Consider the following 12,688-nt stretch of genomic DNA (forward strand, 5'->3'; position numbering starts at 1 on the left):
TATGAAAGAAATGAGAGGCAAGACTGGATGTTATATGGCATAGGTGAAATGCATTTATTAGGTAGTGGAATGTGGTGCAGTAATAAAGAATCTGACAGCTATAAGGAGTGCAGGAGCAAGGGTGAAACAGTCAGGTTGGGAGAAAGGATAAAACGGCAGGGAGAAAGAAGCAGTTGTTTTATTTTTATAAAAGAGAATGAAAAGGTGTAAGAAAGCGTGTACCTATGCATGTTGATGCAATGCATCTGTGGTGTGAGTGCATGATAAGGATCGACAAGCAAACACACAGTATGTGTGTCTATTATAAAGAAACAAGCAAAGAGATGAAAGAGAACAGAATGATTTGGGAGCAACTGAGTGAATGTACAGCAGCTATAAAATAATGAAGAATACAAAAGTCATTGTTTTGGGAGCTACAAATGGTACAGTAGTTAAGGAAGTAGAAAATATTGTAGGAAGGTGGGATGTCAAAGGAAAGAATGTAAAATGGTGATTTTTTTATTAAAAGTATGTGCAGAAAGATTTATGGTATGTTTTCAGCTAATACTGTACATGTTTGGAGAATGAGTTCATTCACAGATATACTCGGCAGGGAAGGGAAGACAAAAAGAAGACAGTTATCGGTTAAGTAATGGTAGATGATGGGTTTAGGTGAGTTATAGATGCAAAAGCAGTTAGTGGATTGTTAGATTCAGATAATTAAGAAATACTGACGAAGATTGAGGTTAGAAGTCAGCGAAAGTAGAAAAGAAATAAGAAACCAGGATTGGATGAGAGAATAAGATTAGAGAACCTGGAAAAAAATGAAGTTGCTGAAATACTTAGGTTCAAGTTGAGACAAATAAAAGTGAATTCGAATGTGGAACTAAATGAGGAGAAAGTAATAGAAGAACTATGAAAAGTTGTGATGAAGAATATGACAGATGCTGAGGAAGCAGTAGGTCTATGTGGCAAGAAAACTGCAAAAAGAGGTGAGAGGAGCAATGCTTGGTTCAATTGTGATATAAGTGTAGCTTTGAAGGAGAATCAGGAGGCACTGACGATGCTTCAAAGTAGCGTACATTGGAAAGTGAGAGACGAATGAAACAAGAATATCCGAGACTGAAACAGTATTTTTTTTTTTTTTAATGCGAGGAAGAAGGAACCAAAGACCACGAGCCCACAAAAACTGTTCCATCCAAGAGAAGAACAAAACACAAGAGAGAGCCAAATTCAAGAACCATCCATTTCGAGATGCCTGGACACACTGCGTTTGAAAGACTGGAGATCATAGGAAGCAGGAAATACAGACAGAGGAAGACAGTTCCAGAGTTGACCTGTTGCATAAATGAAGGACTGGGAGTAACGGTTAACTCTTGCATTAGAGAATTGGACAGAAAAGGGATGAGAGATTGTTGCCTGACCGGTGCTACGCACCAGTCGTAGAGGTGGAGGAATGCATGCAGACAGTTCAGAGGAGCAGCGACCATTGAAGTAGCGATTGAAAAGAGATAAAGATGCAACAGTGCGGTGAAGAGACAGAGGTTGAAGGGAGTCAGTAAGAGGAGGAGAGTTAACGAGACGAAAAACTTCTGACTCCACCCTGTTGAGAAGAGCTGTATGTGGAGAACCTCCCCACACATGCGAGTTGTACTCCACACAGGGGCAGATAAAACCTGTGTATAGAGTCAACAATTGTGCTGGAGTAAAAAAGGAACGGAGTCAGCTTAGCACACCTAATCTCTTGGAAGCAGATTTTACAAGAGATGTAATATGATCTTTCCAAGATAAGTCCCGAGTGAAAGAAACCCCAAGCATGTTGAAGGATGATGCAGGATTAAGCTAAGTATTATTGAACATTAGTGGGTACACCTGTGGAAGATTTTGTCAGGTTGATAGGTGTAAGAACCGAGTCTCTGATGCATTAAAAACAACAAGATTATTTTTACCCCAGTCAGAGAGACGGGCCAAGTCAGACATTAGGTATGCCATTGCTTCATCCCTTGTTTGTTGAAGTATTTGCTGAGATAGATGTACAGCTTAGCAGGTCACTGATGAATAAAAGGAAGAGAGTTGGTGATAGGACAGAGCCCTGAGGAACACCACTGTTGACAGATCTGGGAGAGGTATGATGGCCGTCTACAACAGCGGCTATAGAACGACCAGAAAGGAAGCTAAAGATGAAGGCACAGATAGAAGGATAAAAACTGTAGGAGAGCAGTTTGGAAATTAAAGATTTATGCCAGGCTCGATCGAAAGCCTTTGAGACGTCAAGTGCAACGGCAAAGCTTTCGCCAAAGTCCCGAAAGGAGGATGACCAGGAGTTTGAAAGGTAGGTGAGATGATTGTCAGTGCAGCATCCCTGACGGAACCCATACTGACAATCAGAAAGAAGGTTGTGATAGGAAAGATGCTTAAAATTTTTGTCTTAAGAAATGACTTGAAAACTTTTGAGATACAGGATGTTAAAGCAATTGGACGATAAGCAGAGTGTTGGGAATGGTCACCCTTCTTTGGGACTGGCTGAATAAGAGCAAACTTCCAGCAAGAAGGAAAGGTACAACTTGACAGACAAAGGCAAAAGAGTTTGCCTAGGCAGGGTGTAAGCACAGAAGCACAGTTCTTGAGAACAACAGGAGGGACTCCATCAGGCCCATATGCCTTGTTAGTATTGATGCCTGTGATGGCAGAAAATACATAAGCTGAAGAAATATTAATGTCAGCCATGAGGAAGTCAGAGGGGGGAAGTGAAAGAGGAACAGCACCGGAATCGTCTAAGGTGGAATTGGAGGAGAAAGTCTGAACAAAGAGATCTGCTTTATCTGTAGAAGAAATAGCAACAGAACCATCAGAGCAGAAAAGAGGAGGGAAGGATGATAAGGTAAAGTTGTCAGAAAGGTTTCTGGCAAGGTGCCAAAAGGAGCGAGAATAATTGGAAAGTTGAAAACATTTAGTACGGATGAAATTATTTTTAGCAGGAGCGAAGAACAGACTTAGCACGATTCCGGGCAGAAACGTATAAAAGATGTGATTCAGGGGTGGGTTGGCTCTGGTACCTTTTATAGGCCCTCTCCTTGTTGCGGATAGCATTAGAACAAGCGTGATTAAACCAAGGCTTTCTTGCATTAGTCAAAGAATATGAGAAAGGAATGTATGCTTCCATGCCCTAGGGAATAACCTCCATAATGCACGAGGCACACTCAGATGGCTCCTAGCCATGGAGGCAATAATCATTCCAGGGAAAATCAAAGAAGTGCTGCCTGAGGACCTCCCAATCCACAGCTCCAAAGTGCCACAGACGACGTTTCTTTGGAGGGTCCACAGGCCGTACCGGAGTGATAGGCCCATAGGCTATGCCTCACTGATATTGTGGCCATTGATGGCAGAAAACACATCAAATGAAGAAATTTTAATGTCAACCATATGGTAGTCAGATGGGGCAGTGATGGAGGAACAGCACTGGAATCATCTTAGGTGGAATTGGATTAGAAAGCTTTTTTTTATTTAAAAGTAGTCCATGTGCCTAAAGGCATCCTCCATTCATAAAATATTTATAACAACTCGATTTAAACTGAAGTGGATTAAATGTTTGTAGGAAACAACTCCCAGGAAGTGAATTGCAGAGGGTAGTAGTTCTGGAGATAAATGAACTTTGATAAGCAGAGGTTCTGCACTCCGGGGGAGAAAGTTGGGTTCATGGGCGCTCCCAGCTGCCCGAGTATTTCGGGAAAAAATGTGAAGGGGAGGCACAATTGAAGCCAGATCGTCAGAGCACTTACAGTAAAAATATCAATAAAATAATGCTAAAAAAGCAACATCTATACGTGCTGATAATGGAGGAAGGTCCTGTGTAATGGCAGGATTATTGATTAATCTAATGGCTTGATTTTGAATTTTGTCCAACTGCCTCAATGCAACCACTCCATATCCACTCCACAGTGGTGAACAGTATCTGATCTGAGAATGCACATGTATATTGTGGCCATCTGTTCGTCAGTGAAGAACTCACGAACTCTGTACATAAGTCCCGATTTTTTGGAAGCATTTTTAGCAAGGGATTTAACATAAGCTGTCCAGCTTAGGTTGGGGTTTAGAGTAACATCTAGGATATCAGTTGTAGTGGATATGGGAATACTGACATCATTTAAAATTATGTGAGAGTCTGAGGGATTCTTTCTGTTGGAGAAATTAATGTATTTAGTCTTCTGAGCATTAAATGAGACCAGATTTGATTGTCCCCACTGATTAATTTTAGAAAGGTCCTGGTCAAAGTTGCCACTTCTAGGAAAGGAAAGGTCAACAGGCATTACCAGAGTGTTAAGACAGGTTAAGGTGATAAGGTTGTGGTCGGAGGAGCCAAATTGATAAAAAATTAACAGCATAAGAAGAAGTACCATAGTCGTAAGGAAAAGGTTAATTACAGTAAGACCTCACTATAACAGACTAATTGGGGCCCAAACCATCCCAAAAAATGCGAAATTCTGATAAAAGCGACATCTGGACTTCCCCCTGCTAATCTGGACTTTTTCGATATATCAAGACATTAGTCCGGATCACATGAACGGTTGTTAAACTGTTTTGACTACCAGTGCAGTACTGTACTGTGTTATAACTTCACTACATTAATCAAATGGTATAATATATATAATACTACTGTATTGTAAACTGATAAACATGTCTTTTATTTACATTTTTGTGGTGAACATAGCTGAAGTGGTCAGGCAGTCCAGACCGCTTCTGGCTTTATCGGACTTTTTCCGATATATAGGAATTTAGTCCGGTAGCTCCTCAAGTCCGATAAAAGCGAATTCCGGTCTATTGAAGTCCGTTATATTGAGGTTTTACTGTATGTGGTAAGTGGTGGAGACCATTATCCACTCACTTAACGTAGTGCTGCCTATTTCTTTCTTCACCTATATCATTCTTTTTCTGGCTGCCCTCCTCTCTTCTTATTTCTCCCATTTTCCTGCTACTTTTTAATACCCGTACTCTTCTTTCCTCTTCAGGTTGCTTTACACTGAGTGACATGTCTAATGGTTTTCTGTAAGCCATGAAACCATTTACAACACTGGGCGGTAACTATATAACCAACTCATATGTGTTCCCTAAGTGTGAACAAGTGGATTGGTGAAGGGTCAGTGCCCTCCCCGTAAAACTACCAACTCAAACGGCCACCCTTTATGAGATTATGACATTTGGCCATAGACAGATAGAAGATGGATGCTGGAACTCTCCAAGACAGGAATAAGGGTACGGTGCTGTATATGCCGCTCTAGGTCACTAACCCTTAGCACGTGACAGAACTATATTCAGGTATATTCATTCATCATCCAATCCTACGTTGCCCCATGAGGAGTGTAGAAGCCTGGGGATATGCAAGTTGATCATGACATTTAAGATGAGAGTGGTCAGCCTCACTCATCCCTGGTGGCATTACATGAGCAGTAAACCCCAACCACCCCTTGGATATAAACCTTCACCAGCTCAATCTGACTGGAGCACCATAATTACCCACTAAACCACCAGATGCCAAAATTTGGTTATATGGTTACCACCCAGTGTGGTAAATGGTTTCCTAGTGTACAGGAAACCATTTGGCTTCTCATTCAGTGTAGAGATACCCACAGGCATAAGCAAGAAGAAAGAATGAAGGAAAGAAAGACAGAAGAGGAAGTGTAAAGTCACCTGTTGGCAGAAGGACGAGGAAAGAATGAAGGAAAGAAAGTCAAAAAAGGATGGAAGAAAAGGATGGTCAGAGAGGAAAGGGCAGACACCTGAGAGCAGCACTACATCGAGTGAGTGGATGGTAGGCACCCCCATCTACCACTTATTCAGGTACAGACTGTGCAAAAACTACCGAAAAATTGCAGGAATACCATATATGGATGCTCCTCCAACAAAGGTCCCCTGTAAATCCTAGCACAGACTATACATAATCGACTATAAAAGCAGGTGGCTTATATAAGGTTGCTCACTCAGTGATGCAATCAGTCTGTTCCCAGCTCTTTGGGGAGACACAACACTCCTTTGTTTCTCCTGTAGACCTCAATTTCTAATTTTCTTTTGATATTTTGGTGTTGTAGACATAATCATGTCCCACATAAGGAGGAACATTAGTGATGATGAGATACAGCTAACTTATTCTAGATCAGGATTTGGATGATGATTTCATTGATGACATTAGTAGTAATCCTACATTAGATAGTGATGGTGATGACACTGACAGTGGTGCTGAATCACGACTTGAGATTGTAGAGGAGCCGGATGATAATCTGTCAGGTGCAGAAGTTAATGGCAAAGATGACAGTGCTCCAGCTGGGTGGCTGAGTCATTCTCCAGTTAGTAGAGAACCATTGCCATTTACTGGAGACACAGGGGTCAGAATAGTTTTGCAAAATTCTCAGGACCAACTGGAGATTTTTATGTCTTTTGCAAAAAGATATATAATTGAATATATAGTAAAAGAAACAAACAAATATGCTGCCAAGGTCTGTGAAAGAAAGAGAAGGAGGGGGAAACTGATGAGAAAGAGTAGAGATCTGATGTGGAACTAAACTAATGTTAGGGAGATGTAAACCTTTGGTCCTGCCACATGCTAAAGCCTTACATACGGCAGAGTCTATGTATAGATTATGTTAAAACCTTACATAATGCGGCATAACTATATTTATGTTCCAATCTTGTGGTTGGGGGCATCTGTATAAAGAATTTTTTTTTTTTTATTAGGTGCTTCTCAGCAACAGCTGCCGCTGGCTAAAGGCTAATGATAGAAAAAATGTAGGTTTGTTTAACTGATGGATCAGTAAATGAAGAGGAGAACCAAAGGCAGTGGTGAACATTGAAATCACCTAGAATGGAGAGTTCATAGAATGGAGAAAATGACAGGATGTGTTCCATCTTAGAAGATAACAGTAGTCAAAGAATTTTTCACAGAGTCAGTTAAATTAAAGGACAAATAGCTACAAAGCACATATATATTTAGTCAGAGCATGACTGAACACCTGACGCGAAACGCCCGTAGTCTTGAAACTGAGAACAAGGGTTACCTTTCCTGTACCCTGCTGGAAGTGGAAGCTCACACCTTCAACTAAAGTGGTAATCTTGAAAGCGCGAGAGCACACCCCTTTGTGTGGGAAGGCGTGGCAAACAGTTGGTGGCCCTGATTAATTTAAAATTTAAAATCTTATTTTAAAAAAACATGTACTGGCACCATAATAATGACAGTTTCTATTCACATACAGTATAATCTCATATTGTGAGTTATCTCTTTTATCATTAAAGACTACAATTTGTTCTTGAATACTCTGTTTAAGAGTAAGCATACAGTAAATTTTCCACCCACAGTGCACAACTACGTCCGCATGTTGCACTGCATCCACCCACAGTGTACACCTACGTTCACATGTTGCACTAGATCCACCCACGGTATACACCTACATTCGCATGTTGCACTACATCCACCCACGGTGTACGCCTACATCTGCATGTTGTCTGCTTTTACTTCTTGCCTTTGTTTTTGTCTTGTAAATTAACCATCTCTGGAGAAGCAGCAAAGTCTTTTAAAATGATAAAAATATTAAACGCTTATTTTTTATTTACACGATGTTTTTACAGTTAAATTAAAATTCTCTTCACACACACCATACGGTCCTGCAAATTCTACAGTTTTCTTTGCATAAGGCTACTATATTGTGACAAAGGGGGACGCAAAAGGGTGCTACGAGACTCCCCGTGGATCCCAATACCATGCTGCAGTAATTCTCTCCTGTTTGCAGGCGAACGCTCTTCCTTTTGTGCATTAAGACTACCAAAAGATATGAGTAGGGCAAGGTGAACGCCTGCCTGCAGTTGATGACTACAGTCAAAAGAGTAGAAAATTCAGATGATTCAAGTTCAGGAACACAAGACGAAAAGAATTTGCTTACCGGTCATATAGCTACAGTAAAGCCCGAAGTTTAGTGACATTTCGTTCGCGGTTTCATGGTTAGCGGTGGCCCGCAAATACTCCCAAATACCAGGTGTCGTGTGAAAACCCCTCCGTTGGTGGCGAGAAGACACAAACAAAACACGCACACGGAAAGAGATCATCATATGTCTACCGCCATTGCCGCAGAAGAGATGCAGCACAGGATGGATGTGTTGCGTGGAGAGACGGAGGCAGCAGAGGCAGAGGAGGGTGGAGGTGCCAGGGGTGACGGGGCACAATAGCCTCACCACCTGCCTCAGAAATTACACTCCCATCCTTTCCATTAAGACCTCACTCCAGCCTTCCAGGAGAGTTTCCTTGCGTATTATGTACCGTACTTTGTATTGTTGAACATAGAGGATGGAAGTAATGTGAGTATAAGTGGCTGGGGAATGGCTGGGAGAAGGAGGGAGGTGAGAAGACAGGAAGAAATCAGTAGGATAGAAGTTGTGGAAGCAATGAAGAAAGTTAAATCAGGGAAAGCCCCAGGAATTGATGGAGTGTGTGGTGAAATGCTGAAGCATGGGGGAGAGATAGTAGTAGAATGGATGTGCAGATTGGCCTGGGAGGAAGGTAGAGTCCCGGAGGATTGGAAGTCGGGTATAATTATTTCTTTGTACAAAGGAAAAGGGGAAAAAGAAGTGTGTGGTAATCATAGGGGCATTTGTCTTCTTAGTATAATAGGAAAGGTGTATGGTAGGATACTTATTGACAGAGTTAGAGAAAGAACAAAGAAATTAGTTGGAGAAGAACAGGGAGGCTTTAGGAAGGGAGGAGGTTGTGTAGATCAGATATTCATTCTTAGATCTTTAGTGGAAAAGTTTCTAGAGAAGGGAAAGAAGTTGTATGCGGCTTTCATGGATTTGGAGAAAGCATATGACAGGGTGGATAGACAAGGATTGTGCAAAGTGTTAAGAATATATGGAGTAGATGGGAAGTTGTTGAATGCTGTGAAGAGTATGTACGATGGTGCGAAGGCTGCAGTGAGTGTGGATGGTGAACTAAGTGAATTTTTCTCTTTGAAAGTTGGGTTGAAGCAGGGATGTGTCATGTCACCATGGTTGTTCAATCTGTACATGGATGGGGTAATAAAAGAGGTACAAGGTAGGGTAGTGGATGTTGGAGTGGCCCTGGTGAGAGAGGATAGTGTTTGGAAACTCCCTGTTCTGTTGTTTGCAGATGATACTGTGTTGTTGAGTGAAGATGAAGAGGAGCTGCAAGGCTTGGTGGATGAGTTTGGGAAAGTGTGTAAGAAACGGAATCTAAAGGTGAATGTAGGGAAGAGTAAAGTGATGGTCTTTGAGAGAGGTGAAGTCAGTGAATGTACAGCGAGGTTGGATGGTGAGGAATTGGAAAATGTGAGTATGTTTAAGTACAGTACTTGGGTAGTGTGATGAGTAAGGATGGAGGTTTGGAGGGTGAAGTGCTTGAAAGGGTACAGCAGGGAAGAAAGGTTGCTGGTTCTTTGAAAACAGTGATAAGAAACAGGGAAGTGAGCATGGAAGTGAAAAAGTTACTACATGACAGTATTGTGATACCAACTCTAACGTATGGAAGTGAAGCTTGGACGTTGTTGGAAGGACACAAGTCAAGAGTGAGAGCAGTGGAAATGAGTTATTTAAGAGGAGCCTGTGGAATCACATGGAGAGACAGGGTGACGAATAAGGATATAAAGGACTGTTGTGGTGTGGATGTGGATGTGATAGGAAGCGTTATGAGGAACACACTGAGGTGGTTTGGCCATGTGGAGAGGATGGAGGGTGAAAGACTGATGAAGAGAGTGTATGTGAGTGAGGTGGAGGGGGGAAGAGGGAGGGGGAGGCCGAGGATGAGATGGAGGGATGGGGTGGAGACGTATATGAGAGAGGGGGGTGTGAGTTGGGAGCAGGGCAGTGAGATGCCGGGGGACAGGGCGACTTGGAGGCGATTTGTTTGTGGCCACCCCAAACGGGATTGAGGCATCTGGCAATAGACAGATAGATAGACTTTGTATTAATACTAGTTTCTTTCCAGGTGTGACCAGCACATTTTACATTGCATAATTGGGTTTCAGAGGGAGTTGGCGTGGAACCTGGAACCAATTAGTCTATTTCCCATAGGATCAATGTCCCAACTTCAGGAGTTTCATGGCTCGTGGTACTTCTCACGGAATCAATTAAGTGTGAAACCTAGGTCTATGCTGTATACAACAGCCACCTTTGGCTTTACAGAGAGTACAGAGAGAAAAGAAGAATAGAGAGAGGGGTTTGCTATCACTCGCGTCAGACAGCTGAGTCTTGGTGAGGAAGAGGTGTGCTTTAGAGGAGGAGGTGGTGTTCAACTAAGAAAATTAAAGGAAAAGCCACAAACATCACAGAAATGAAGTAGTGAGTCAGACAGCGGTTCCAGGCACCTCTCTTGGCTATCACCAGGAGAGGGGCAGATTGTGGGGGGCTTTTATGCCTTCCCCCCTCCTAGGACATTTTTTATTTTATTTATTTTTTTGTGTGAAGCTGCAGAATGTGGTGAATGTTTTTGATGTATCTGGTAGAGCCAGGATTCCAGGGGCTTGAATGATGAGTGAATGGAAGTGTGGCCTATTGGATTGGGCAGTTTGTGTTGTCTGGACACTGCTACTCCTCACCCTGCCCTTGGGTGGGAAAAGAGGTCCTGATGATGATTTTTTTTTAAGAAAAGGGAATGTATGTAATGTGTATGTAGTTTGGTACTGACCGCTGGAGGAATTTGTACATGAGAGCATGCTGGCCTACTCTCTGTGTTACGGTACTGAAACAACAAAAAGATTCAGCAAAGAGGGATGGTCAGAAATCAGTCACAGGGGCTGATGAATAGGAAGCTCCAGCTCACCATGTCATCAGCTTTCTGTTCACCTTGGGAGTATACTGCCCTGTTCGACTGGTGCTACAGTCTACTTCCTGTGATACCATATCAGGAAAGGTCTATGGTAGGGTGTTTACCAAGAGGATGCATACTATATAAGAAGGTAACATAGATAAGGATCAGAGTGAATTAAGAAACAGTTGGGGTTACCAGTAGGTATACCAGATATTTACAATGAGGTCTTTAGCGATGAAGTATATTGCAAAGAAAAGGAGACTGGATTTTACATTTATGGACTTCGAAAAACTTTATGATGGGGTGGGGTTGGGAGGGCTTAAGGGGTGTGTTAGGCACTTACAGTGTAGGAAGGAGTCTGCTGAAGGGAACAACAAGCTTTTTTGAAGGTATCAGTAGTATCATGTGGGACAATGGTCTTGTGATATCAGTCCATATAGGCCAGTACCGTATCATTCATATAATTTATAAAGGCTCCAGTATGCTTGCATGCGTCAGCGTTGGTCACGTAAGGGCAGCTCTCCACACTGTTCGATCTCTGACAGCCTCCCTATTCAGTTTCACATCCCTGAGGTCATATTCTATGACCTCGTCCTAGGCCATTTTTGGAATGCCTCTCGAAACTCTACCCATGACATACATACTCTTAACCCTCTGCACCCAACTGTCATCCTCCATCCTCGCCCAAACCATCTCAGTCTACTTCTCCTGATCACACCAATCCCTCTTCTCAGCTCTTCTATTGCAATTCTAGCCCCACCAGGCCTTGTACTCAAGGATGCAATAGACTTCCATCAAATCATTGTCATTTTTGTATTTTTAAGCCTATGAATATCCTCTTCCCTTATTGCCCTGGTCTGACTACCATATAGTATTATACTCCTAACACATGCTGCATCCAAAGATCCCTAAGCAGCATGGAGTGAGTGGCCTCTCAATGTTAGTAAAGGCAACAGATCCCTGAACTTCCTGTAACCACTTCTTACACTAGCCACAGAGCTTGCTCCAGCCCCTACTCCAGCTCATAAAATGTCCCTCAAATAACAAAACTCCTCCACACACTCAAGAGGCTCTCCAGCAAGATCAATCCTTTCACACCTGACAACCTCTACATCCTATCCCAGACACACCGCACACACAAAATCAGCATTATATTGCAGCCTACCTCTAAAACCACTACAGTAAAAGTTCTCTCATTCAGCATCTGATCTTATGGTATTTCTGGTCTTTCGTTGGTTTTCATAAATAGTCCCATTACGGAAGTTCTCTGCTCTTCCAGCATAGTCCATGTGCTGATCGGCACCCGCGACGGGGTTGCTGTCGCCTCTGGTAACGTGTGCCCATAGTTGCCAATTTGGCACTGTTGGCACTATATCTAGAGCTTTTCATACTAATATAGCGCCAAAAAATATTAGATTTTCTTCTACTGTATATCTAGTGCATTTTGAAATTCAATTTAGTGCAAAAATTTGAACTGTTCACCTATAGCTTTGTGCGTTTTAAAGTTGAGCTTAGAGATTTTGAAGATTTCTGCTTGCCAACATTGCATGCGCCATCAGCCATCATGACCTGCGAGTGTCTGGCTTTGTGAGAGGGACCTTTTGAAAGTTTGGAAACTTTGTTGTGCTATTTTATGGTGTAGCTACATAGGCTATGTAAATACACCTAGGTTAAAGTAAGTCCATGTGTATTATTAAATACACCTAGGTTACGGTAAGTCCATGTGTATTATATCATTAAATACCACTACATTAAATACACGTTGCTTATTAAATACCGGTATTTTTTTTTTTTTTTTTTTTTTTTACGTGTCCGACTCTGGGCAAAGGCTTCAGGGCCTATTTCTCGGGGGCAGTTGCCTATCCCAAGGCCCAGTAGTCCTCCTACACCTCCACATGTCACCACTTC

The sequence above is a fragment of the Coenobita brevimanus genome, chromosome 84, assembly GCF_032717465.1.
Source record: "Coenobita brevimanus isolate Jiangsu-jjx chromosome 84, ASM3271746v2, whole genome shotgun sequence".
NCBI lineage: Eukaryota > Metazoa > Arthropoda > Malacostraca > Decapoda > Coenobitidae > Coenobita > Coenobita brevimanus.